This window comes from Protopterus annectens, chromosome 2.part1, assembly GCF_019279795.1.
Source record: "Protopterus annectens isolate FY-2018-M chromosome 2.part1, PAN1.0, whole genome shotgun sequence".
NCBI lineage: Eukaryota > Metazoa > Chordata > Ceratodontiformes > Protopteridae > Protopterus > Protopterus annectens.
The window spans coordinates 1,078,823,852-1,078,850,238 of NC_056729.1; the positions used below are offsets into that span (position 1 = coordinate 1,078,823,852).

Genomic DNA, 26,387 nt, shown 5'->3' on the forward strand with positions numbered 1-26,387 from the left:
TGTCAGAATGTCAACAATGTTTCCCATTTTGTAAATAACAGAAACATAAATTAAGTACTTACCAAAATGTTATAGGTTCATAGGTAAGTACTAGGCTATTGGCCCTGGGACCTATATATGCCTAGCCAAAAAGGTTCCCTGGCTTTTGCCACCCAAGAAAGTTATTTTCCTGTGCCCCTGTTGAGCAGTGCCACAGAAGTGATCCCTGGGGTGAATTTTCTATTTCCCATCCAGTCATCAAGGTTTTTCTTAAAGAGGGACAATGAGGAGCTTTGCTTGACATGAATGGGTAGTTTGTTCCAGAGTATGGGAAGTGTCTGGGACAGGAATCTATCCCTCCAGCATGTTCTGTTTATTGTGGTGACAAGGTTTAGGTCCCTGGAGCATGTGGTTCAGAGAGATATTGATTTCTTTAAGTGTAGCATGTCCAACAGCTCTGGGTTTGACATAGCTTTGTATGTTAGGCAGAGATCATTTCTGAGTAGGCGATATGCGACGGAATAGAGATGGAGTTTTTTGAGGTCTCCATATGGCATCTGTTTGAGGCCAGTAATCCTCTTAGTGAGGTATTTCTGTAGCCTTTCCAGTTGTTTTAGGTGTCTTGCCAAATACATGCCAAATGGGGCATTGTACTCTATAATGGGTCTGATGAGGGATGAGTAGAGAGGGACAATGACTTCCTTTTTTCTAGAGGAGAACCCTTTTGTGATTAAAGTGTGCCATGTGGAAGGATATCCTGACTACTGTGGTGATGTGGTTATCAAAGGAGAGACTACTGTCCACCTGTGTCCCGAGGTCTTTTATCACACTTTCAGTGTTTAGTGAGCTACCACCTGTGTGGTAGTTCATGGGTACCGGGTTTTTCCCATAGGGGAAGACAATGCACTTCTTGGCATTGAGCTTGAGGCCATGACTTGGACACCAAGAATCTGTCTCTGTGAGGCCCTGTTGTAGAATGTCTACATCATTAGGTGATTCTATTATGGCTCCCAGTTTGCAGTCATCTGCAAACTTTGTTAGCCAAAAACCTTCTATGTTGGCCTGCACTTCAGAGAAGTAGATGCCGAACAGGAGAAGACCCAGGACCAAACCCTGTCGTACATCACTGGTCTGAAGTCGGACTTGGAATTGGCTACATTTGCTGTGTGAGTTCCATCAGTGAGCCAGATGGCCACCCATCTTGTGACATAGGGATTTATGCCCAGTTTAGTGAGTTTATCTATAATTCCAGACTGGGGGATGGTATCAAAAGCCTTGGCAAGGTCAAGATAGGCTGTGTGCACTACCTTTCCCTCATCTACGGCTCTAGTGACTTCTTCAAAGAAGTCAATCAGGTTTAGTAGACAGTATCTACCTTTTACAAACCCAAATTGAGTGGGGTCCAGGGTTTGGAGGTTACCTATGTCTTTATTTATAAGCTCCAACATGATATGTTCTATGACCTTGCAGACCAGGCTTGTCAGGCTAATGGGGTGGTAGTTTCCGGGGTCCGTGGTGGCACCCCCTTTGTGGAGTGGGATAAACGTCACTGTGCACCATTCAGTAGGCACATAGCCTGAGGTGAGGCTATGACTGGACATGGTACTTAGGTGGGGGTGCCAGTTCATTCTGTAGTTCATGCAGTATGCAGCCATGTTGTCTGGTCCTATGAATGTTATGTTCTTGGCTTTGGAGAGTGCGGTCTTTACTTGTTCATCTGTGATTACAGGGGCTTTGCATTCTTCCAGTATTAAGATGGACCATTTGGAGGGTGAGAGGGGGGGGTAAAGTTAGCAATTAACCTATCTGCCAGGATGTTGGCAATATCGGTTGGTTCTGTATATTTAGTGCCATTGTGCTGTAGCTCAGAGCAGATCTGAGTGTTGTCATTGAGAATCTTGACATAGCTGTAGAATGCTTTGTAGTTGTCTTTGGAATCAGTGGCAATTTTATTTTCGTAACTGGCTTTGGATGATTTTATGAGGGATCTCAGCTTCTTGCTGAGGCTGACCAGGGAGTTCCTCCAATCTTGGGATTTTACTCTTTTTTTTGCAACTGCTTCTTCCTTCTATTTTAGAGTTTGTTTATGGCAGGGGACCACCAGATTGGCTTAATTTTTTTGTAGGATAGCATCTTGGATCTGTTGGGGATGGCACGATCCATGCACTCGTGTATGTGCTTATACAGTGCATTTGTGTAAGATTCAGTAGTTATACCTCTATTTTCCATCTGCATGGGTGTCATGAACTTTGCCAATTCTGTCTTAGAAAGAATGAAGTTGGCTTTGGAGTAGTTTTTGACGTTGGTTTCCTTAATGGGAGGGTGGGGGTGGGATATGGATGTCTAGGGTGATTATCTTGTGGTCGGATCTGACCAACGAGGAGTTGACCTCTGGCATGGAACACCAGTTACCCATATTGGTAAAGACCAGGTCCAGGATATTGCTGCCCTTGGTGGGGGTGTGGACAAGCTGATCCAAGGCATTGGAATTTATGAATTCCAGAAAATATTGAGCAAATGAGTTTAGTTTTCCCAGTTGATAGTGGATTAGTTGAAATCACCCATAATTAATGTATTGGGTTGTACCTTAATAATTTCCAGTATCTTAAGAAATGAAGAGTGTGAATCCTGGGGCATGGTGGGGGATCTGTAATAAGCTACAACCTGGATTGCAGTCTTGCCCAGTGTTAGTTGCACTTGGATAATTTCGGATGCATTATGTTGAGCAACTAGCCTCGAAGTGTGGATATCCTTAATGAATATGGACACGCCTCCGCCTTTAGTGTTTCGGTCCAGGTTAGGTGGCCGAAAGGTGTGGTATGCATTATAGCCTGGTAATGCAGGGGTGCTGTCTGGAGCCTTGAACCAGGTCTCTTTCACTGCATAGATGTCAATGTTCTCCATATTAAGGAGTGCCTTGAGTGAGTGCATTTTGAGGTTTAGACTTCTAGCATTGAGTAGCATTACCCTCAGAGTTTTCTTGCTTGTATCTGTTACAGTGGTGAATTTAGCATTTGATCCTTGCCTAAAAAAGGCACTATAGGGTTGGCAAGAGCCTTAGCCAGTATACAGAATCCTAGGGGTGACAGGTGCAGGCTATCTCTGGCAAAGCATCATGGTTTGTTGACCATGTCGTCCTAGGCAAACAAATACTGGATCCTCTTAGAATGACACCAGAAGCTTAGCCAATTGTTGAAGTCAATCATTTTGTCCTTGTACTGTGGTATCATTCTGGGCAATGGCAGGATGCTACTCTTGGCTAGGGTCATACCTGCCTGGGCTACAAGATCTGAGAGCTCCTCCACGTCTCTTTTCATGTAGTCCAGGGAAGTACGTCTCAGGTCATTCACACCAACATGGACAATGACAGAGTCTTATTTGTACTAGTTGTGGAGTGACCTGAGCGCATGAGTTATGTGGCGGATCCTGGCACCCGACAGGCAACTGACAGTAACTTTCTCCTTGTTTAGCCTGGTGAGTGGGACATCAGTGTACCTGACTATAAAGTCACCCATGACTAGTGTGTTGGCTACGTTGTTTTGCCTTATGGGCTGAGGTTGAGTGGCACACTGATTTTGTGGGCTGTGTGTCATTTGGTTAGTGTTGGGGGGTGGTGGTTGTCTGTGTTTCAGCTTGGGGGGTCTCTGTTGCTTGGGCAGATTTTTATTGAGAGTCTCCATGAATGTAGGTGTGTGCTTTGTGTTTGTTTGTGTGGGTTTTAGTAGTGTGGGTTTTGAAGGACATGTGTTGAGTGTGGTGTGGTGCAGGTGTTAACCTTCTCCTCTTGACTGTCTAGTCTAATCATTGCTGGAGAGAGGTTGGCTTCCAGTTTGGCTATATAAGTGCATCTCTCATAGGTCTTAAGTTGGGTGGTAGGTACATGACGCAATTGCTACATTGCCCCAAGATGCCCAGATTCATCAGGTGGACAGTAGAAAACATCGGGAGCTGACCCATAGACATGCCTGGATAGGTGATTATTAATGTAAGTACTAAGAATTGTTTTCCTCTTGACAAGTGAGGAAAGTCAAGTGCTTTAGTAATTTGTAGTTTATTTACTGCTTACAACAAGTTCTGAGCAAGTGTTGAGCACAAGGAGACAGTTTTGAGTGCAGAAACTAAAGAAAACTGGCTAGTTCTAGCTAAAACTTGCTAGATTTAGCACCAATCCCAAGAAGAGAAGCAGGCCACGGCCTGTTTGGTGATCCACATTTCTGTCCCAGATGATGCAAGGGTCTGCAGACTTGTAGCCTTTTTCTGGTAGATGCCTCGATTAGCAACCAGACCAATCAGGTAAGTTAAGCACAGACACTCACTCTCCAGCCAGAAAGAGTCAGGAGTCAATGCACTCTGCTCCTACTCTCACCAGGATCAGAATATAATCACAGATTCTAAGCTGTCACCTATAAAGCAGTTATTAAGCTTTCTGGTGATCACCAGTCTCCAGGAAATAATGTAATTTCACTCCTTCTCTCACCAGGAGAAAACAGAAGCACTAATTAGTTAGATTTCTCCAGTCTCTATAACGACACTGAAATTGTAGCACCAGTGGGCGTTGTTATCCTCTAGTGATAGGAACAAACTCATCACAGCTTGAGCTCCTCCCTCCCATCTGATAACCCCTTGTTACTGTTGCCTTCTCCAAATTAAGACTGCCCTCATTAGACCCAAAGAAAATATAAACGCAATCTATGTAAATGCAAAGAAACTTAAAGATTTACAGAGCCCGTAGTTGCGCTCCTTCACAGAATCCTCATACAAGACAATTTGGAGGGGGAGAAAAGGTAGTTTGTTTCAGTAAAACAGACAGTTCAGAGAAATCTTATGTACTGGTAAGTACATAACTTATTTTTAAGATTCTATATGGACACTGGAACCATAGGACAGAATCTCCAGCTAACCAGAGCTGCATACCCAAGCAAACCTTTGAGAATGATCTAATTTTGGAAACAGAGTCCAGACTATAACGTTTAGCAAAAGTATGTAGGGAAAACAAGGTACCTGCTGCAGTAATTGCATCAAGTGGAAGGTTTTGGAAAAAAAAACATAGATTTAGCTTGAGTCCTGACTGAGTGAGACTCAGGTGGACCACAAAGCCTTTTACTAGCTAAAGTGTAACAAAAAAAAGTACAATCCAAAATCCATTTTGCTTTAGCAACACTGGTAACCTTTTGAATTTAAATAACAGGTAACTAGCTTCTTTCTTATAAAATTGTAACAGAAAGATATCTGATCTACTGATGTAGAAACTGACAAAAAAGGCTTATCTTAAGCCTTTTCCATTTACCCTTATACAGCTTTCTAGCTCAAGCTTTCTGGGAATGCGTAATTAGCTCAACAAGAGGAAGGAACTGAGAATTCCCAGATATTATGATAAATGGAAAAATCAAGTCATAGGCTGTCTAAACAGGGGAGTTGCCAGGTTGGTAATGCTGTGGTAGCAGAATTAGTTTCTATGTTCAAGGCTATAGCAAGAGGAACCAAGTCCGGCAGGGCCAGAAGGGAGCTATGAGAATGAACTGAGCCTTGCAACCTTTTCTGCCATAGACTTGGCATTAAGGGAAGGGGAGGATAGGTGTACAGGAGACCCGATGTCCAATCTTTTTAGTAGTGTGCATCTCTGGGTGGCTGTCCCTCTTGAGGAACTGTGCTGAAAAACAGGTCATTTGGTGCTGAATTTTGAAGTGAACAGACCACAGCAAGGTGTCTCTAATTTCTTGAAAATTACTTTGACTTGGATATAAGCAAATCTGATTCACCACTGACCACATATTACTTATCTACCTCCTCTCCAGAGGAATAAGGCAACTGTTGCAGTTTTTAGAAAACATTTTTATTTGGTCTTCGGAAATGGATGAGTGTTCCTGCAGTCAAATCTTAATGGCTTTGCAGTGACCTCTGCCTGATGATAAGGGCTTCATGAGTGTCAGAATAGGCAGTTATATTAATTGGTTGAGGTAAAATACATATAATTTGAATATGTCGAAATAGTGATGTTTTGATTGGGTCCAGGGCTAATGCTCGAGTGGCCATTTCACCGAATGTGAAACGGCCGGGCATACTTACGTGAAAGTGGTTTTCACCGAAGAAGCAAGCACTTTTGCATAAGTATGCCTGTTGCGGAGATCACATTACAGTGGGGATAAGGGAAAAGTCCCTTTTCCCCACTGTAGTGCGACCTTGGAGTGAGAATATAAAAGTAGGGGGGGTGTGGGGGGGTGCAAAAATGTAAAAGTAATGTTTTTCTTTTTTTTTTATTGAACAAACTTTAACGAAAGTGCTTTTTCAGTGAAAGCGCTTTCGTTAAAGTGTGTTCAGTGATAGTGGATTCGGACTGCTGAACTTTTGTTCAACAGTCCTAGGTCTATATATATATATATATATATATATATATATATATATATATATATATATATATATATATATATGGCTCTTTTTCAGAAGACTGAGAAACCAAACAACTAAATCCCAAAAGACTGAAAATTCAAAATATTGAACACATTTTTAATGCAGGGGCAAGCTTCCCTGCAACCCTTATGTGGGGGGGAGGGGTTCACCCCCACACCCCCTGCTAACTATATACACCAACTCCAAGATCTCTCACAAGTGGAGAAGGAGCAAATTCCATCATTCAATATTTTGAATTTTCAGTCTTTTGGTTTATCAGTCTTCTGAAGTAGACCCATATACATATATATATATATATATATATATATATATATATATATATATAAAATATGTGTGTGTGTGTGTCTACTTCAGTAGACCGAAAGACCACATTATCGACAGTTAAAACATTGAGCCCAAAACAAAGAAACCACACAACACCGAAATGTCAGAAACTCAACTGTCACAACACCGACACACACATAAAAGTATCCCAAGCACAGCGCAATAACATACTACCACAAAACATTCAAAACACCCTCAATAATCACAAAATAACACTCCCCACAACCTCCACTAAACCATTTACTCTCATTTAGCTCAAAATAAAGTTAAATAAAAACCTTACCTACTACATTCTCACACAAACAACTCAAACTAAAATACAGCTACAACTTTAAAACAGCTACTGAAACCGGAAGACCCTACACCACCATGATTCAGCAAATTAACATACCCCAAACATCCAAAGTAACAAAAGCACATACACAACACCTACCACAAACAAATAAAATTACACTAAGTACAGTTAATCCATTACTAGTTAGCCCCCCCCCCCGCTAAGTATATATACTAACTCCAAGATCGCACTACAGTGAGGAAAGGGCATATTTTCCGATCCTTACTGTAGCAAGATCTGACTGTGAACTCATTCCTAACCTGCTGTTTGCACTGACAAGGAAGACTTCCACAAATGCGCTGTTCCACTGCTGCACGGAGGTGAATTGACAATCAAATGGCTCGTCGCTCATGTGAAAATTTGGTGTTCTGCACGTTCGTTCATGTGAGCTCGATATTTTAACTGTCGGTAATGCAGTCTTTTGGTCTACTGAAATAGACCTATATATATATATATATATATACATATATATATATATATATATATATATATATATATATATATACACACACACACACACACACACATAGAGTATAGGTATATATATCAGTTAACCTTATTCAAGATAAGTCCATTAGCGACTCAGACAATTCAAGCAAGTTAAATACTTTTTTCTGTTTAACAACAACAAGAACCATGTGCTACTACTTTAATTGAATAAATTGTCCCATTTCAGATACCAAGGATTCCCTAGCATTTTAACACTTTAAAAACGCTTTACCATATGGCTTCCTCAGATTCATCTGAGAAATCAGTACAGCAGTGTAACTGCTTAGGTGTCCTCCTTTTATATTACACATTTTCTGGATTTCCAGACCAATTCATATTGTTTTCAATAAAACAGACTGTAATTTAGCTTTCTTAGTATTTAAGCACTTTTTATAGAAGTGCAAGTACTGATTCCAGGTGGTTTGCAAGCATTTAATTTAATAGTCCAGTGGAACCACATCTTCTCTAAGATGGTGTTCTTGTTGCCTGCAAGAGACCCCATCTCTAGTTTTTCCATTACATGAAAGCTGAATCTTTCCTGTCCTGACATTCCAAGTGTTGCTTCACCAGTGGATTTTGAAGCAATTTAAGTCTTATGTCTGATAAATGGTGGGCCATTCTGACCTTTAGTTTGTTAATAGTTTTGCCCACATAGAAACTTCTGCAAGAACCACATTGGGCCCTGTATATAACAAAATGAGTGTTACAACTGCACTTCCTGTGAGTCCAGTAACTTTTCCTGGAGTTAAGGCATTAGAATCTGTCAGACCTACTCGGAGTTTCACAAAAGGTCCAACAGAGTGGTCCACATTTGAATTTCCCACTCTTTCCCTTCCTAGTTTTGCTTTGCTCTTGACACAGTCTCGCACATTCTTTGCTCTTAAACATAAAAAAGGGTCCAGGTTCAAGTATTTATTCCAGATGTTTGTTCTTGGAAATGATGATCCCATTTTCTGTAATTACTTTATAGATTTATTTGTCGTCAATGTTGAGTGTTAAAGTCATGCTCCTTTTTCTGTTTTCATCACTTTTGTTAGTATATCTGTGTCAAAACTCCCTAGTAGTCTTTGCTGGGGGCTCATTTAGGTTCATAGGTTCATACTAGGCTATATGCCCTAGGGCATTTATAAGCCTAGCCAGAGTGTGTATTGCTTTTGCCACCCATATTAAATTAATTTTGCTATGCCCTTTTTCGAGGTTAGTATACTGTGCCTCTGTCTAACAGTGATACAGAAGTGATACCCCGGGTAAACCTACTATTTCCCATCCACTCATCAAGATTCCTCTTGAAGAGAGTCAATGAGGGAATCTGCCTAACCTGGACTGGGATTTTATTCCAGAGTGAAGGAGCCTCGGTTATGAATCTGTCCCTCCAGCATGTCCTATTTATTTCAGTGCTGAGGTTCAAGTCACTCGAGTGCATAGCTCGATGGGATTTGGATTTTCTGAGGTGCAGCATGTACATTAATTCTGGGTTGGACATGGCTTTATACGTCAGGCACAGATTGCGTCTGAGCAGGTGGTATGCCACTGATTAGAGCTGGAGTTTCTTTAACCAGGCAGCATATGGCATCTGTTTGAGCCCTTTGATCCTCTTGGTGAGGTACTTTTGGGGTCTTTCCAGTTGCTGCAGGTGTCTGGTAAGGTACATCCCAAAAGGGGCATTGTACTCAATTATGGGCCTGATGAGGGATGAGTAAAGAGGCACGATGACCTCCCCTGATCTTGATGTGAATCCTTTCATGATTAGGTGGGCTATATAAAATGTTTTTCTAACCACATTGGCCACGTGGTTCTCAAATGAGAGATTGCTATCAACTTGGGTCCCCAGGTCCCTAATTACTTCTTCTGTACTTAATGGATTACCACCTATGTGGTAATTTGTGGGCACTTTGTTTTTGCCAAAGGGGATGACTATACACATTTTGGCGTTTAGCTTGAGGCCATGGCTCTGGCACTAGTTGTCTGTTTCTATAAGCCCTTTTGTAGGATGCTTGTGTCGGCTGGAGAGTCGATTATGGCACCCAGTTTGCAGTCATCTGCGAACTTGGTCAGCCACAGTCCTTCCGTGTTAGCCTGTACCTCCGAGAAATATATACCGAACAAGAGAGGTCCCAGGACTGAGCCTTGTGGGATGCCACTTGTAATTGGTTTGGAGTCTGACATGGCTCCAGCAATTCTAACCATGTGGGTTCTGTCCTTGAGCCAGTTTGCAACCCATCTGGTGACATAGGGGTTTATATTTAAGCTGGTGAGCTTATCTATAATGCCCGAGTGGGGTACTGTATCGAAGGCTTTTGCAAGGTCCAGGTAGGCTGTGTGGACCACCTTCCCGTCGTCAATGGCCTTGGTGACTGTTTCAAAGAAATCAACCATGTTTAAGAGGCAGGATCTGCCATTAACAAAGCCGAACTGGGTAGGATCCAGTGTATGTAGGTCCCCAATATCTTTATTTATGAGATCCATGATGATCCTTTCCATAGCTTTGCAGACCAAGCTAGTCAGGCTTATGGGGCGATAGTTTCCAGGATCTGTTCAGGCACCACCTTTGTGGAGAGGGACCACTGTTGCTGTACGCCACTCTTTGGGTACATATCCTGTAGTAAGGCTGAGATTGAACAGTAGTTTTATGTTTGGGTTTAGTTCTTCTTGGAGTTCATATCGGACGCAGCCCGGGACACCGTCTGGTCCCATTGATGCTGTGTTTTTTGCTTTGGAGAGGGCGACTCTTACCTGAGCATCTGAGATGTCAGGGGGGCAGCACTCTGCTGGGATAGATATTTGCCCTTTTGGTGGGGAAGGGGGGGAGAAGTTTGCTCTGTACTTGTCAGCTAGGATGTTGGCAATGTCTCTGGGTTCAGTGTATTTTTTGTCATTTTGGACTAATTCTGAGCATATCTGGGAATTCCCACCCAGGTTCCTAACATAACTAAAGAAAGCCTTGTGATTATCCTTAGTGTCCTGTGCAATTTTTCTCTCAAAGCTGGCCTTAGACGATTTTATGAGTGCCTGCAGTTTTTTGCTAATACTGATCAGAGATGCCTTCCCTTTTTAGGATTTTGTTCTATCATGTAGTAGCTTCCTCCTTCTATTGTATAGTTTGTTTATGGCTGGGGTCCACTAGACAGGATGCCTAACTTTGGAGGATTGGGTCTTGGTTTTATTTGGGATTGCATGATCCATGCATTCCTGAAGGTGTTCATAGCATGCGTTTATAAAGGATTCTGTGGTCTGGGCTATATTTTCCACAGGCCTGGGGGCTTTGAAGGATTCCACCTCGGTTTTGAGGAATGTGAAATTTGCTTTATAGTTTTTCACTGTGGTTTTCCGGGCAGGGGCTGGGGTCGGGATGTGAATATCTAGTGAGATTAGTTTATGGTCTGATCTTACCAGTAAGGGATACACTTCTGATCTGGAGCATGGAGTCCCCATGTTGGTGATGATCAGGTCCAGTATGTTTTCCCCTCTTGTGGGAGTGGCACAAGTTGTTCAAAAGCATTTGAGTTTATAAATTCTAGGAACCTTCGGGCTAGGGTGTTGAAGCAAGAGTAATGCTCCCAGTCTATGTTAAGGTAGTTGAAGTCGCCCAATATAATGGTGTTTGGAGAGACCATCATATTTTCCAGTGTTCTCAGGAAGGCCGAGTGGGGTTCCTGGGTTTGGGAGGGTGGTCTGTAGCAGGCTATAAACTGGAAGGCAGTTTTACCCACTGTTAGTTGCACATGGATAGTCTCTGATGCTTCGTGCTGTGCCACCAACCTGGAGGTGTGGGTATCTTTGATGAATATTGATACTCCCCCTCCTTTTGTGGTTTGGTCCAAGTTTTGGGGCCGAAAAACATGGTATGAGGTATAACCTGGTAGTGCTGGGGTGCTCTCAGGAGCCTTGAACCAGGTTTCTGTTACTGCACAGATATCGATGTTCTCCATGCTAAGGAGAGTTTCGAGTGCGTGCTTCTTGAGGTTTAGACTTCTGGTGTTGAGTAGCATTACTCTTAGTTTCTTATCCCTTGTGAAACCTATGGAGGTGGGTTTGTCTTTTGATCCTTGCCTAAAAAAGGCTCTATGGGGGTGGCAAGAGCCTTTGCCAATATCCGAAAGCCCAGGGGTGACAGGTGCAAGCCGTCCCTAGTGAAGCATCATGGCTTGTCGAGCATGTCATCCCAGACAGACAGGCATTGAATCCCCTTTGAATGACAGCAATACTTAAGCCAATTGTTGAAATTGATCATCTTGTCTTCATATTGTGTCATCATTCTTTGTATGGGTAAGATGCTACTCAAGGTCAGGGTCATACCGGCCTGGACTACATGCTCAGAGAGCTCCTCTATGTCTCTTTTCATGCAGTCCAGGGAGGTACGTCTCAGGTCATTCACACCAGCATGAACAATGGCTGAGTCATATTTGTACTTGCCTTGGAGTGACCTGAGTGCTTGTGTTATGTGGCGGATCCTAGCGCCCGACAGACAGCTCACCGTGACCTACTCCTTGTTCAGCCTGGTGAGCGGGACGTCAGTGTGCCTGACGATAGAGTCACCTATTACAAGTGTATCAGGTGTGTTGTTTAGCCTTAAGGGCTGTGACTGTTCAGCACACTGGCTTTGTGAGCTATGTGTCGCATGTGTTTTGTTTTGGGGTAACGGTTGCTTGGGTGTCTGCTTTGGAGGTCTCTGCTGCTTAGGCAGATTTTTATTTAGAGCCTCCAAGTATGTTTTTGTGTGTTTATGTGTTTGGTTTGCTGTCGTGGTAGGTCTATGTGAGACTGGAATTGTACTGAGTGTGGTTTCCTTCTCCTACTGACTGGCTACACCAGTACTGAGTTGAGAGAGCTTAGCCTCCAGTTTGGCTATATGGTTGCATCTCTCACATGTGTTGGAATTTGTTGGGAGGAGGAGAGGGTTGTCTGTGTACATGAGGCAGTTGTAACATTATAGTAGATGATATTCTGGTAGGAGGTAATGGTGAAGCTGAGCATGACAGAACCCATATGGTCACAATTGCAGGTGCCATGTCAGACTCTAAACCAGTTACAAGTGGTGTCCCACAAGGCTCAGTCCTGGGACCTCTCTTGTTCGTTATATATTTCTCTGAGGTACAGGCTAACATGGGAGGACTATGGCTGACCAAGTTCACAGATGACTGCAAACTGGGTGCCATAATTGACTCGCCGACTGACACAAGCATCCTCCAAAAGGGTCTCACAGATACGGATAACTGGTGCCAGAGCCATGGCCTAAAGCTAAATGCCAAAAAGTGCGTAGTCATCCTCTTTGGGAAAAACAAAGTGCCCACAAATTACCACATAGGTGGTAATCCATTAAGTACGGAAGAAGTAATTAGGGATTTGGGGACCCAAGTAGATAGCAATCTTTCCTTTGACAATCACGTTGCCAAAGTGGTTGGAAAGACCTTCTATATAGCCCTCCTTATCACAGAATGGTTCACATCTAGATCAAGAGAGGTCATTGTGCCCCTCTACTTATCACTCATCAGGCCCATAATTGAATACAATGCCTCATTTGGGATGTACCTTACCTGACACCTGCAGCAACTAGAAATACCCCAAAAGTACCTCACCAAGAGGATCAAGGGACTCAAACAGATGCCCTACTCAGTTAGGCTCAAGAAACTCCAGCGCTACTCAGTTGCTTACTGCCTACTCAGAGGCGATCTGTGCCTGACGTATAAAGCCATGTTCAACCCAGAATTAATGGACATGCTCCACCTCAGGAAATCCAAATCCCTTAGAGCTACATGCTTCAGGGACTTAAACCTCAGCACAGAAATAAATTGGACATGCTGGAGGGACAGATTCATAGCCCAGAGGCTCCCCTCACTCTGGAACAAAATCCCAATCCATGTTAGCCAGAGTCCCTCAATGACCCTCTTCTAGAGAAATCTTGATGAGTGGATGGGAGATCGTAGGTTTACCCCTGGGATCACTTCTGTGTCCCTACTAGACAGAGGCACAGTAAGCTAACCTCAAAAGGGCTATCTTCTGTGACCTACTATACAGAGGCACAGTCAACTAATCTAAAAGGGTGGCGAAAGCCAAACACACTCTGGCTAGGCTTATAAATGCCCTAGGGCAGATAGCCTAGTACTAACCTATGAACCTATGAACCTATGACAGAAACCTGAAGAAATTTCTGGAAAGAGCACGAGAAGTGAATCTTAAGACGAATCCTCAGAAGTGCAAATTCAGGCTACGAGAAGTTACTTATGTTGGTCATTTATTTACCAGTTCAGTCTTATGACCAGATGCTTTTGAGCAAACAGCAATTCTTGAGATGCCAGCTACAGACAATGTTCAAGCCCTACAATGTTTTCTTAGCATGGTTATCTGCCTAGGCAAGTTCATTCCAGACTTGAGCCAGCTTTCAGCACCGCTTAGAGTTGACATGCAAAGATGTATCCTGGTCTTGGATACAACAACACTAAAGAGCATTTGATATCCTGAAACAGAGAATTGTCAGTCCACCAACTTTCAGATACTTTGACGTTCATAAACCAGTTACTCTTTCTTGTGATGAATCGAAATTTGGACTTAGTACACTCATTCTTCAAGAGGGTAAACCAGTAGGCTATGCATCCAAAACTCTTACCCAAACTATGACACAGTATGCACAGATAAAGAACTCTTGGTAATTGTGTTTGCATGTTCGAAGTTCCATGATTATAGTTATGGCTGAGCTATCCAAACTGAAACAGATCACCAACTGGTGGTTACTATTTTGAGAAAGCCTATGCATAAAGTTCCAGCCAGATTGCAATGCCTGATGTTGAAATTGAAAAAAAATATAATTTCAATCTTGTCTACATGAAAGGTAAATTTTTTTATCTTGCTGGTACATTATCCACATCATCTAGAAATACCACTGAGCAGCATGAAAATAAAAAAACTTGATTTTGAAGTCATGGAAGTGAGAAATTTTTCTTCCACATGTGTTGATGAGCTTAGAAGTCATACAGCCTCAGATCTAGTTCTTCAGAATCTCAACCATTTTATCAGTCAACAAACAGTCAAGAACGGCCATCAAAACAATCTTGCTTACCAGTAAACGTGCAACATTATTTTCCTTACAGCGATGAGATTTTGTTTGACAATGATATCATCACGAAAGGTCCAAATGTAATTGTTCCAAAGTCCTTGCAACAAGAGTACACTGCTGTTTTGCAATGTGGCCACCCAGGAGCAAATTCTACCAAAAGAAGAGTGAGAGAACTAGTATTTTGGCCTTCTATGTCACAGGATATTGAGAAAGTACTTTTCATTTTGTTTTGTATGTAATGGTACTAAGCCACATCAACAAAAAGACCCATTTCAGCTAAACCAGATTCCTGAACTACCTTCGTCAACAGTAGCTGCAGACATTTTCGAGTGGAATGGTCAATATTACTTGGTGTTAGTAGACTTTTATTCAAACTGGTTTGAGATTGACCTACTTCATAATCTAGCATTCAGTATTGTCATTACTAAGTTAAAGTGTCATTTTGAAATCGATGGTAGTCCGCACAATGTTATCTCTGACAATGATACAAAGTTAACAAGCCAGCAGTTCAAAAGATTTGCTGAAGAGTGGGACTTTACTCATGTTCCAATCAGCCCTGAGTATCCACAGTCAAACGGTTTGGCAGAACGTGCAGTTTGAAATGTGAAACAATTACTAGAAAAGTTGAAATTAGACAATAGTGATGTTTTCTTGAATCTTTTGAATCTCAGAAATATTTTTTGTGATAAACATCTTGGCACACCTGCAGAGAAACTTCTGTTGAGACAAACCAAAACCATGTTAGCAGTCAGCAGTAATCTGTTGGTTCCATGTGTCAAGAATAACAGATCAGTGAAAGCCAATCTGCTGAAGAAGAGTTTATTCCAGAAATCCTGTTATGATAAGAGCATCAAACCACTCAATCCATTACAAGAAGGGGTGATAGTGGGGATGCAGAAATCCAAAGTTTTGATCAGCTTGGAGCCGTGAAAAGTGTAAGTCCGGAGGCGAGATTGTAATTTGTGGAATCACACGGAGTATAATTTTGGTGAAATCAGAAACATTTGGTCCCCGTGTCTGAGCCTGAATTGCGGTATCATACCTGCGATAAAGACTCTAAATCTCAGAGTGAGTTATCCAGTATTCCAGTTCCAGAGATGTTCCAGTAAAAATCATTGTTCTTGAGAAGATTCCCGAAACTCCTGAAACTGTTTGTTCACCAATGACTGTCACTGTTGCTGAACCCAGTTCTGACCGCTATATCTCTAGATCAGGTCGCATTTCCAGACCATGTTCCAGATACTTGGCAACTTGGACATAAGGACATAAGTGTTGTGTCTATTTCTTATTGTCTGTACAATTGCATGTCTTTTTTCCAAATGTTATTTTATTGTGGGCAATTCATTAAAGAGGGAGGATGTAAAACAATATGTACGTATACCTTTAAGAAGCTTCCCATGGGCTTGCACAAGTGTATAACTACTGAGTGCTTGTGAACCTGACTGCCATTTTGTAGTAAGCTGTTGAGATGTAAGCATGCATGTCTGTATAGTCTGTCAGTTAATCAGTTTGTTTATATTTTGTATTGCTGCTACCCATCCTGATGTCTTTCTATACAATAAAGCATATAAACAAACTATGCCGCCTGTTCATCTTCAATTGTAAACCAGGATGAGTTGCAGATATAATGAATGAATATTACTGCACTGATCATTGGAAGGACTTCAAAACTGAATAAAGTCATGCTATTTTACAAAGGCATAAAATATTTCTTGTAATCTGGAAATGGGCAGATTTTCTGCGACATTTGTCAGATTATGGTTCGGTTGACTGAATGCTCATTTCATTGAACAAAAAAAGCAGAATTACATTTTGCTAAAACCACAAAATAGTGAATACTCAAAATATCAACTCATGAAATCATTAAAAAGTAAATCCAGCTCAAAATACTCAATAGCATGCACTTTAACTATGAAAACTAAATCAAGTGTTGTCTTGGTAGTGGTACTAGTAGGGACATGGCTTTCTAGTAATATAAGATGTACGGTTAGGGTTGAGGTAGGGTTAGGTTTATGGTTAGCTTTGCCCCCCCAGCCCCCCTTACTAATATATGCTAACCCTAATCCTGCTCCTATTCCTACACATTATGTTACTAAAACCCCTTTTCCTATCAGTATTACTGCACATGACAAAAGGCTACAGAACACACACAGACTCAATGCTAGAAGCCTAAACCTCAAAATGCATACTCTCGAGGCACTTCTAAAAATGGAGAACATTGATATCTGAGCAGAAACTGAGACCTGGTTCAAGACCCCAGAGAGCACACCTGCAATACCAGGCTACAAATCTTACCAGACTCTTCGGCCACCAAACCAAGACCTAAACACTTAAGGTGGAGGACTGTCCATATTCACCAAGGATATTCACATCTCCATGCTAGTTGCCCAACACAATGTATCTGAAATTCTCCAGGTACAACTAAAACTAGGTAAGACTGCAATCCAAATTGTAGTTTGCTACAGATCCCCCACCATGCCCCAAGATTCTCTCTACACCTTTCTAAACATACTGGAAAATATTAAGATACAACCAAACGCCCTAATACTGGCTGATTTCAACTACCCTGCCATTAACTGGGAAAACTACTCGGGTACCAACACCTTTTCCCAACGGTTCTTGTAATTCATAAATTCCAATGTCCTAGAGCAACTAATCCATTGTCCCAACAGGGGCTCCAATATCCTAGATCGTGTCATTACTAACATGGGAGATAGATGCTCCACACCAGTGGTCACCCTCTCATTGGTCAGGTCTGACCATAAGCAAATCACCCTTGATATCCACACCCCACCTCCACCCCCACCACAGTAAGGAAACCTCTGTAAAAAGCTACTCCAAAGCCAACTTCATGCTACTTAAGTCAGAAGTGACAAACTTCATGGCATCCATGCAGATGGGAGCTGAAAGTTCGACTGCTGAATCTTACACTAAGGCACTGTATGAGCACATCCACTCGTGCATGAATTGTGCCATCCCAAATAGAACCAAGATGCTCTCCAAAAAAAGGAAGCCAATCTGGTGGTCCCCTGCCATAAACAAACTATACAACAAAAGGAAGAAACTGTTGCAGAAAAGAGGAAAATCACAGGTTGCAAAAATCTCCCTTACCAGCCTCAGTAAGAAGCTGAGATCCCTCATAAAATCCTCCAAAGCTAGTTATAAAAATAAAATTGCCAAATATTCCAAAGACAACTGCAAGGCATTCTATAGTTATGCCAAGAATCTAAATGGCAATGCTCCGATCTGCTATGAGGTACAAAAGAATGGCATTAAATATACTGATCCCAAGGATATTGCCAATATCCTGCAGATCGAGTTAGTGCCAACTTCACTCCCCTCTCTCCCCCTAATTAGCCCATCTTAATACCAAAAGATTGCCAAATTCCGGTAATCACGGCCACACAGGTAGAAACTGCACTCTCCAAAGCTAAGAATACAGCATCCATGGGACCAGATGACATCCCGGGCTATGTACTACATGAACTACAAAATGAACTGGCACCTCACCTAAGTGTCATGTTTAATCATAGCCTCATCTCAGGCTTCGTGCCCACTGAGTGGAGCACAGCTACAGTTATTCTACTCCACAAAGGGGAATCCACCTTGGATCCTGGAAACTACTGTCCCATCACTCTGATGAGCCTGATCTGCAAGGGCATGGAACGCATTATCATGGAACTTATAAACAAAGACAGTGGCAACCTTCAAACACTGGACTCCACACAGTTTGGGTTCATGAAGGGGCGAGCTTGTCTCCTGAACCTGAATGACCTCTTCGAATCAGTCTCCAGACCTGTGAACGAGGGTAAGGCGGTCCACACAGCCTATCTGGACCTTGCCAAGGCCTCCGACACCATCCCCCACTCTGGATTCATAGATAAACTTACAAAGCTGGGCATAAATCCCTAAGTCACTTGATGGGTTGCCATCTGGCTTACTGACTGAACCCAGACTGTAAAAGTATATGACTCCAAATCCAGCTCAAGACAAGTGACAAGTGGAGTACCTCAGGGTTCAGTCCTGGAAGCGCTCTTGTTTGGCATCTACTTCTCTGAAGTACAGGCCAACACTAAGGGACTCTGGCTAACAAAGTTCTCAGATGACTGCAAACTGGGAGCCATTACTGAATCCCCAAATGATGTGGATATTCTACAAAAGGGCCTTAAAGAAACAGATGCTTGGTGCCAGAGCCATGGGCTCAAGCTTAATACCAAGAAATGTATAGTTATCCCCTTTGGGAAAAAACATGTACCCATAAATTACCACTTAGGTGGCAGTACACTAAACACCAAAAGTGTGATGAGAGACTTATGGACACAGGTGGACAGTGGTCTCACCTTTGATAACCACATTGACACAACAGTCAGGAAATCCTTCTATGTGGCACACCTCATTACTAAGGGCTTTTCATCCAGAAAAAAGGAGGTCATTGTCCCACTGTACTCAACCCTCATTAGATCCATTATAGAGTACAATGCCCCGTTTGGTATGTACCTCACAAGACATCTGCAATAGCTGGAAAGGCCGCAGAAATACCTCACTAAAAGCATCACAGGCCTAAAGCAGATGCCCTATGCTGACCATCTAAAAAAACTCCAGCTATACTCTGTGGCAAACTGTCTACTCAGAGGCGATCTCTGCTAAACATACAAGGCCATGTCAAACACTGAGCTGTTGGACATGCTACACTTAAAGAAATCCCAGTCCCTCAGAGCCACATGCTCCAGGGATCTAAACCTTGCCATCACAATGAACAAAACATGCTGCAGGGATTGGTTCCTGACCCCAGAAACTCCCCATACTCTGGAATAGACTGCCCATACATAGTACAAAGTAACGACAAGGCAAACTAAAAACAAAACAGGAATGCAGCGAGACTCCGAAACCAATCCACACTTTTAAAATAAAAACCAGAAGGAATTTTATTAATGCAAAGAGCTTTTTGTCCTGCTTGTAGCGGGACTTCTTCAGACATGAAATTCTACAATGAACTACCATTTAAAACAAGAAGTGTATACAGACGTGTTCCCAACCACCAATCAACAGACAAAGGCAATTATTAGTTTAGCTAGACATTGTTTAAAGCTAATACTCAATTTAAAGTGTCCATAATAATATACCATAAGAAAGAGTGTGCCATAAATAAAAGTACCAAGCAACACTATATATAATGTTGTCTAGTCAGAACCCTACAGTAGCAAACCTAAATATATAATATATGCACATATTAATAAATATTCAAAATTTTAAAAGGTCTTAAAACCAACATATTAATTACAGTACTTATGGGAGTTAGGGGTACCAATAAATATTCCTTTGCTAAAAATTTGATAATATTACTTATGAAGGTTCTAGAAGTTATTATAAAAGTTATTATAAAAGTTACTTATGAAAGCCAAAATTAAAACTTAAAACTTAAACTGTCTATGGAAGTGTTAAAACAACTTCATAAGGTCCTTGTCATGATCGTAATACAGTCCTAAAAGCCAAACTTGGGTTTGTATAGTTCAACTACAAAGTACTACCTCAAGAGGCTTTTTAGTTTCAAAATACAGACAATAGGATATACCTCGTTCAAGCCTGGATATTGGCAAGCCCAAGGACGCAATTGCCAAACTAATTCAAGCTTCTCCAAAATTAAAGAGGATAGCACCCCTCTTATATCAGGCAAAATACAACCAATTGCTCTAAATTTAAATGAGTGATTTGGATACTCTCCTAAATGCCTAGCTAAAGCATTTTCTTGTTTGTTTTTCCTAATGTTATAAAGATGTTCATACATTCTCTCTTTTAATTTCCTATCGGTTATTACCAATATAAAAAGCAGAACATGCTTGGCATTGGGCTAGGTAAACCAACCTTCGAGTTGCAATTTAATCTGTGCTTAGACTTAAAATTAACCACATTAATGGACAAACTCTGACCTACGTCCATGAGAATACCCCGGGATTATCAGCATTGGAACCTGAGTGTCATGAAAAGGAAGAATGACAGTCCACTTCCTTCAAGCAAATTGAGTTGCAGATAAGGAACAAGCAAGCAGGACTTGTAAACTTTTCTGACTTTATAGTGATTGATTCATGTAGCAAACCTTTTAGTAAGGGCTTACAGTTTATACCATCTAAGAATGACACTTTTAGTTAATACACTAATTGACCTGCATATTTTTGATAGAAATGTAAGCTTAAAATAGTTTTTTGAGAATGAAACAATTGCAGGTAATTTAGAACACAAGAAATCAAGTGTCTTTATACCAGTAAATTGTCCTATTGTTAATGCCTTTATATGTGCATGTGAAGAAGACTTCAGGTTTTTATTTAAACAAAGCAAACATCTTATTAGAAAAAAAAACAATTTAATTCAACATATGATGAATATAAAACATTGTGTGGTTTAAAAGCTGCAGACAACCTGATAATTAAACAAGCAGATAAAGGTGGAGCAATAGTGCTGTATGATAAGAATAAATATATTGCTTGCATGAATCATTTTTTAATGGATGACAAGACTTTTAAGGAAATAAATTTTGCTGAGATTAGGAAAGTGATAACAAAGGTTAATATGTTTATATATGATCTACAATTACAAGGAAGTATTTCAATAGAATTATTAAATTATGTATTGGTACCATGTCCCATTACCCCTGTGATAAATGGAATACCCATATTAAATAAATCCCTTATGGAACCCCCAATGAGACCAATTGTGCCAAGCAGAGGTTGGGTGACAGAGCCACTATCAATATATGTACAGGATGTTCTTAAACAATATTTACCATTATGTCCTAGCTACATCAAAGATATTGATTTTTTGAAAAAGCTATATGCATGCTATAAGCATGGAAAAATTAACAATAAATATATCTTACTAACTCTTGATATAAATTCATTGTTTACAGTAATTCCCAATGACTATGGGATGGATGCTGTGCGTGAATTTCTATGTAAAAATACTAGAATGAGTGGAGTAGGAATAGAAACTGTTTGTAGAATGATAGAGATGACTTTAATGAATAATGTCTTTCTGTTTAATGGTCACCCATTTTTACAAATTTCAGGTGTAGCCATGGGGACTCCCATGGTGAACACCTATGCAAATATTGTCTTAAACCAGTGGGAAGATGAATATATTTATGATACAAAGAACTTATATGAGTAATGTTCTTTGTTACCAATGTTTTGGGGATGACTGTTTTATAATTGGGTCTATATTATGTAATCGAACATTCAAAACTTCGAATCCCATATGTTCGACAACATATGAGCGAAGTTCGAAAGTTTGAATATATAATAAAAAACAAAAAACAAAAAAAAACTTACTTTAACGTTGCAGGCAGGGGGGCAAACCCCACCTATAAGTAAAGCAATATGCAAAATTGAATGTCATGCAACCTAAAACACTGACTTGATAGTATATTTGGCTACTTGTACACAATGTGAAAGTTTCTATGTGGGAAAATGTTCAAGATGCCTAAAAGTCGCTTACCTGTACATAAATTAGAAGTAAGAAGAATGATTTTAACTAATGCATTAGCTAAACATTATAAAGATAGGGGGCTGACACGTGTTTAAATTTAAAGTACTACAGGTACTATATAAAGATGTCAGGGAAGGGAACATAAATAATAAACCTGAAATAGCAGATTATAAATGGATATCTATGTTTTAAGCAGATAGGTACCCTGGACTTAATAATTTACTAAGTATAAAACCTATACGCTGCTGAAAATCTCTAGCATTTGCCAACTTCTCTGCCTCGATGGAGGACATAGCCACCACCTCAGGATATCTGGCATCATAATCAATTACCACTAGGATATACATCTTCCCTGTGGAACCTGGGGTAATCAGAAGCCCCATAATATCCATAACTACCCTGTGACATGGCTTCTGAATCACAGGCACAGGTATTAAAAAAGTTTGACCTTGTCTCCTGCCTTGCCTACTTTTCGGCACTGCCCACAGGTTCTGCAGTATCTGTTTCATCCCTTGCAATCCCAGGCCAATAAAAGTTCTGAATAATAAATCTCTTGGTGTGCTTTATGTCCATATGACATGCAAAAGGAATGTCATGGGGTATGGTGAGGAGTGTCAGACAGTAAGCTCTAGGCACTACCAACTGCTGTATTACCTCATCCTCTAGCCCTCCCTCAGGGGTCCACTCTCTATACAGTAACCATTTGTTTCAGTATACAACGTCCCCTTTTCCTTGAGAATCAGGTGCCTCTCTAGCTACCTCCCTCAACACTCTTAGTTTAGGGACTGAGAGATGAGCCTGACTCAGCTCTACTTTTGTGACTCTTCCCGGCTACCCTTCCACAGGAAGTCTGGTATTCTCTGACAGCAGTGCCTCACTGTCAGCCTGGTTACTACCAGTCACTTCTGTCCTTATAGTCACTCTGTCCAAGGGAATATCAGTACCTACCAGCATCTGTGGCTCAACTTCAGGATCACTGCTACAGGGTAGCTCCCTCTCTGAAATAGCCACACCACCAGCCCTGGCTTTAGGTGTGGTGTCTGTCTGGGTCTCCCCCAGGCTACCAGACACACATGCCTGTCTCCAAGTCTGACTATGTGTAACTGCATGCATACAAGGTACTGCATTATCAAAATCATTCCGTCAGGCAATCTGATGAGATTTCCTCAAATACACCTTCTTGCTTGCTTCCTTTTCCACCCTCCTAGGCAAGGTGAACTATGGCCAGAGGCATTTGGAATGGGATCTCTCCTAAAGCTCTGGCTGGAGTAGATTGCCCAAGCAACTACTGCTCTTCTGTAACACGGCAGGCATCACAATGGTTATGTCAGATGCTGTGTCTTTCTTAGGAGTGGCCTGTTTTCCATGCACTAAGATAGGATATAACCTCTTGTGATAATTTGGTCCCCCTGTTGTCTCCAGACAAATTACCAGTGGAATACTTTTATTCCCAGTTGCTGGCTCCCCTATGTTTTGTTCCCCACCTTGCCTCCCTGGAGATGTAAATGATACACAGTCCCACTTGTTAAATTTAAAACATTTAACCCTTGATCCTGGCTGTGTACGTGAACTAGTGGCTTTGCCTGTTACTGTGGGAATCTGTTGGACTGGTTTAGGCTGTCCACCATGGGTTCCCTTATATCCGTGTGCAGCACTGGGTATCCCCTTCATGTCCAATGATGCCCGGTTTGCTAAGTAGAGATCCCCCTTTTTCCTCAGCTCAAATGCAGTAACATTTTCAGTCTGCCAAATATATTCTCATGTCCTCGAGCAAAGTGCTAAGGGCTTGTTTTCTCACCAAAAGGTCTGCCATGCTTACAAAGCTGGTGATCTGACACCCGCTCACACACCTATAAAAATAAATACTTACCTCAGCAATATAATCAAACAGACTTTCATTGCCTTATGTCTAGGCTCACAAAACATTTTTTTTAATCTTCAGGTGTTAACTTAAATCCATTAAGCAAACATTTCTTTACTTTTTCATAGATTAAACAATCATTATCAGACAATTTAGAAACAGCAGTTACAGCTTCACCATGGAGTAAGTGGGTCAGGAACCGTAGAAAAACGTGTAACGAACCAAATCCAAGAAGAAATAAGTCCAAATGGTGAAGCAAAGGCAATAGTTCAATAAGCTGGTTTGAATACCATTAATTCAATCAAAACAAACAAAAACTGTGACACAAGCGCTTTCACTCGGACTCTTCCGAGCTTTTTCAAGTGAGACAATAAAAGCTTTCAAACAGAGTGCTTAAATACTATTACTTTTCAATTAATTAATTAGGCAGATAGCCCGTTTCTTAAAAAAGCAGTACCTTAATTAAACATTTTTTGTTCTTACTTAGAAACTTATAAACAAATAAACATTTATACATTTAAAATTTGCACCAGATTAAAAATACTTATTTTCAACATTAAATAAAACTTAATAATTTACATACAACCTTAAAAACTGCTCCCTATCTAAGTAAAATATTAATTGTTCTTATGAGCTTTTTAAAACTTAAAAAAAAATATATATATGTATGAGAAGCCTTAAGAGTTCATGAGAATGCTTTCTTAAAAACTAGGGGGTGTCAGGCTTCTTATAACCTAGACATAATTGGATGTGTATGATCAGATTCTGGCCTTTCTTAATTTTAAAACAGAGCTTATGCTCAGGGTATCATTTAACCCAGGTGTTTTGCTTGCGTCAGGAACCGTACCCATACTGCTTATATACTCTTTCAAATATATGAATAAAAATATCAAAATGATCGCACTCTGTAAATTGTGGAAGAAATGTACTGACCTTTGTTACTTCTGGGGTTCGGCTATTCCCTTCCCCATTACCTCTATGATCCTGGCGAAGAGTCAGCATCTCCCTCTCAAGTTGATGCTGCTTCTTATTTTCTTTAGCCTCCAAATGCAGCAGTCTCTCTGCTGATTCTTATTCCATCTCGTTCTCCTTTTCTTCAGCCTCCAAATGCAGCAGTCTCTCTGCTGATTCTAATTCCATCTCGTTCTCCTTTTCTACAGCCACCAAATGCAGAAGTCTCTCTGCTGATTCTAATTCCATCTCATTCTTCTTTTCTTCTGCCTCCAAATGCAGCAGTCTTTCTGTTGATTCTAATTCCATCTCATTCTCCTTTTCTTCAGCCTCCAAATGCAGCAGTCTCTCTGCTGATTCTAATTCCATCTCGTTCTCTTTTTCTACAGCCTCCAAATGCAGAAGTCTCTCTGCTGATTCTAATTCCATCTCATTCTCCTTTTCTTCAGCCTCCAAATGCAGCAGTCTCTCTGCTGATTCTAATTCTATCTTGTTCTCCTTTTCTTCAGCCTCCAAATGCAGCAGTCTCTCTGCTGATTATAATTCCATCTCGTTCTACTGTTCTTCAGCCTCCAAATGCAGCAGTCTCTCTGCTGATTCTAATTCCATCTTGTTCTCCTTTTCTTCAGCCTCCAAATGCAGCAGTCTCTCTGCTGATTCTAATTCCATCTCGTTCTCCTTTTCTTCAGCCTCCAAATGCAGCAGTCTCTCTGCTGATTGTAATTTCATCTCATTCTCCTTTTCTTCAGCCTCCAAATGCAGCAGTCTCTCTGCTGATTCTAATTCCATCTCGTTCTCCTTTTCTTCAGCCTCCAAATGCAGCAGTCTCTCTGCTGATTCTAATTCCATCTCGTTCTTTTCTTCAGCCTCCAAATGCAGCAGTCTCTCTGCTGATTCTAATTCCATCTCGTTCTCCTTTTCTTCAGCCTCCAAATGCAGCAGTCTCTCTGCTGATTCAACTTTCATCTCGTTCTTTTCTTCAGCCTCCAAATGCAGCAGTCTCTCTGCTGATTCTAATTCCATCTCGTTCTCCTTTTCTTCAGCCTCCACTTGCAGCAGTCTCTCGGCTGATTCTAATTCTATCTCATTCTCCTTTTCTTCAGCCTCCAAATAAAGCAGTCTCTCTGCTGATTCTAATTCCATCTCGTTCTCCTTTTCTTCAGCCTCCAAATGCAGCAGTCTCTCTGCTGATTCTAAATCCACCTTGTTCTCCTTTTCTTCAGTCTCCAAATGCAGAAATCTCTCTGCTGATTCTAATTACATCTCGTTCTCCTTTTCTTCAGCCTGCAAATGCAGCAGTCTCTCTGCTGATTCTAATTCCATCTCGTTCTCCTTTTCTTCAGCCTCCAAATGCAGCAGTCTCTCTGCTGATTCTAATTCCATCTCGTTCTCCTTTTCTTCAGCCTCCAAATGCAGCAGTCTCTCTGCTGATTCTAATTCCATCTCATTCTCCTTTTCTTCAGCCTCCAAATGCAGCAGTCTCTCTGCTGATTCTAATTCCATCTCGTTCT

The 26,387-nt window shown here is 41.2% G+C and overlaps 1 protein-coding gene across 2 annotated transcripts in view; it reads right to left on the minus strand.

Moving 5' to 3' along the window:
- Positions 1–26,387, minus strand: part of LOC122794329 (mucin-3A-like) — a 1,511,548-nt gene that overhangs the window by 867,103 nt on the left and 618,058 nt on the right. The gene's annotated exons all lie outside the window — the stretch shown is intronic.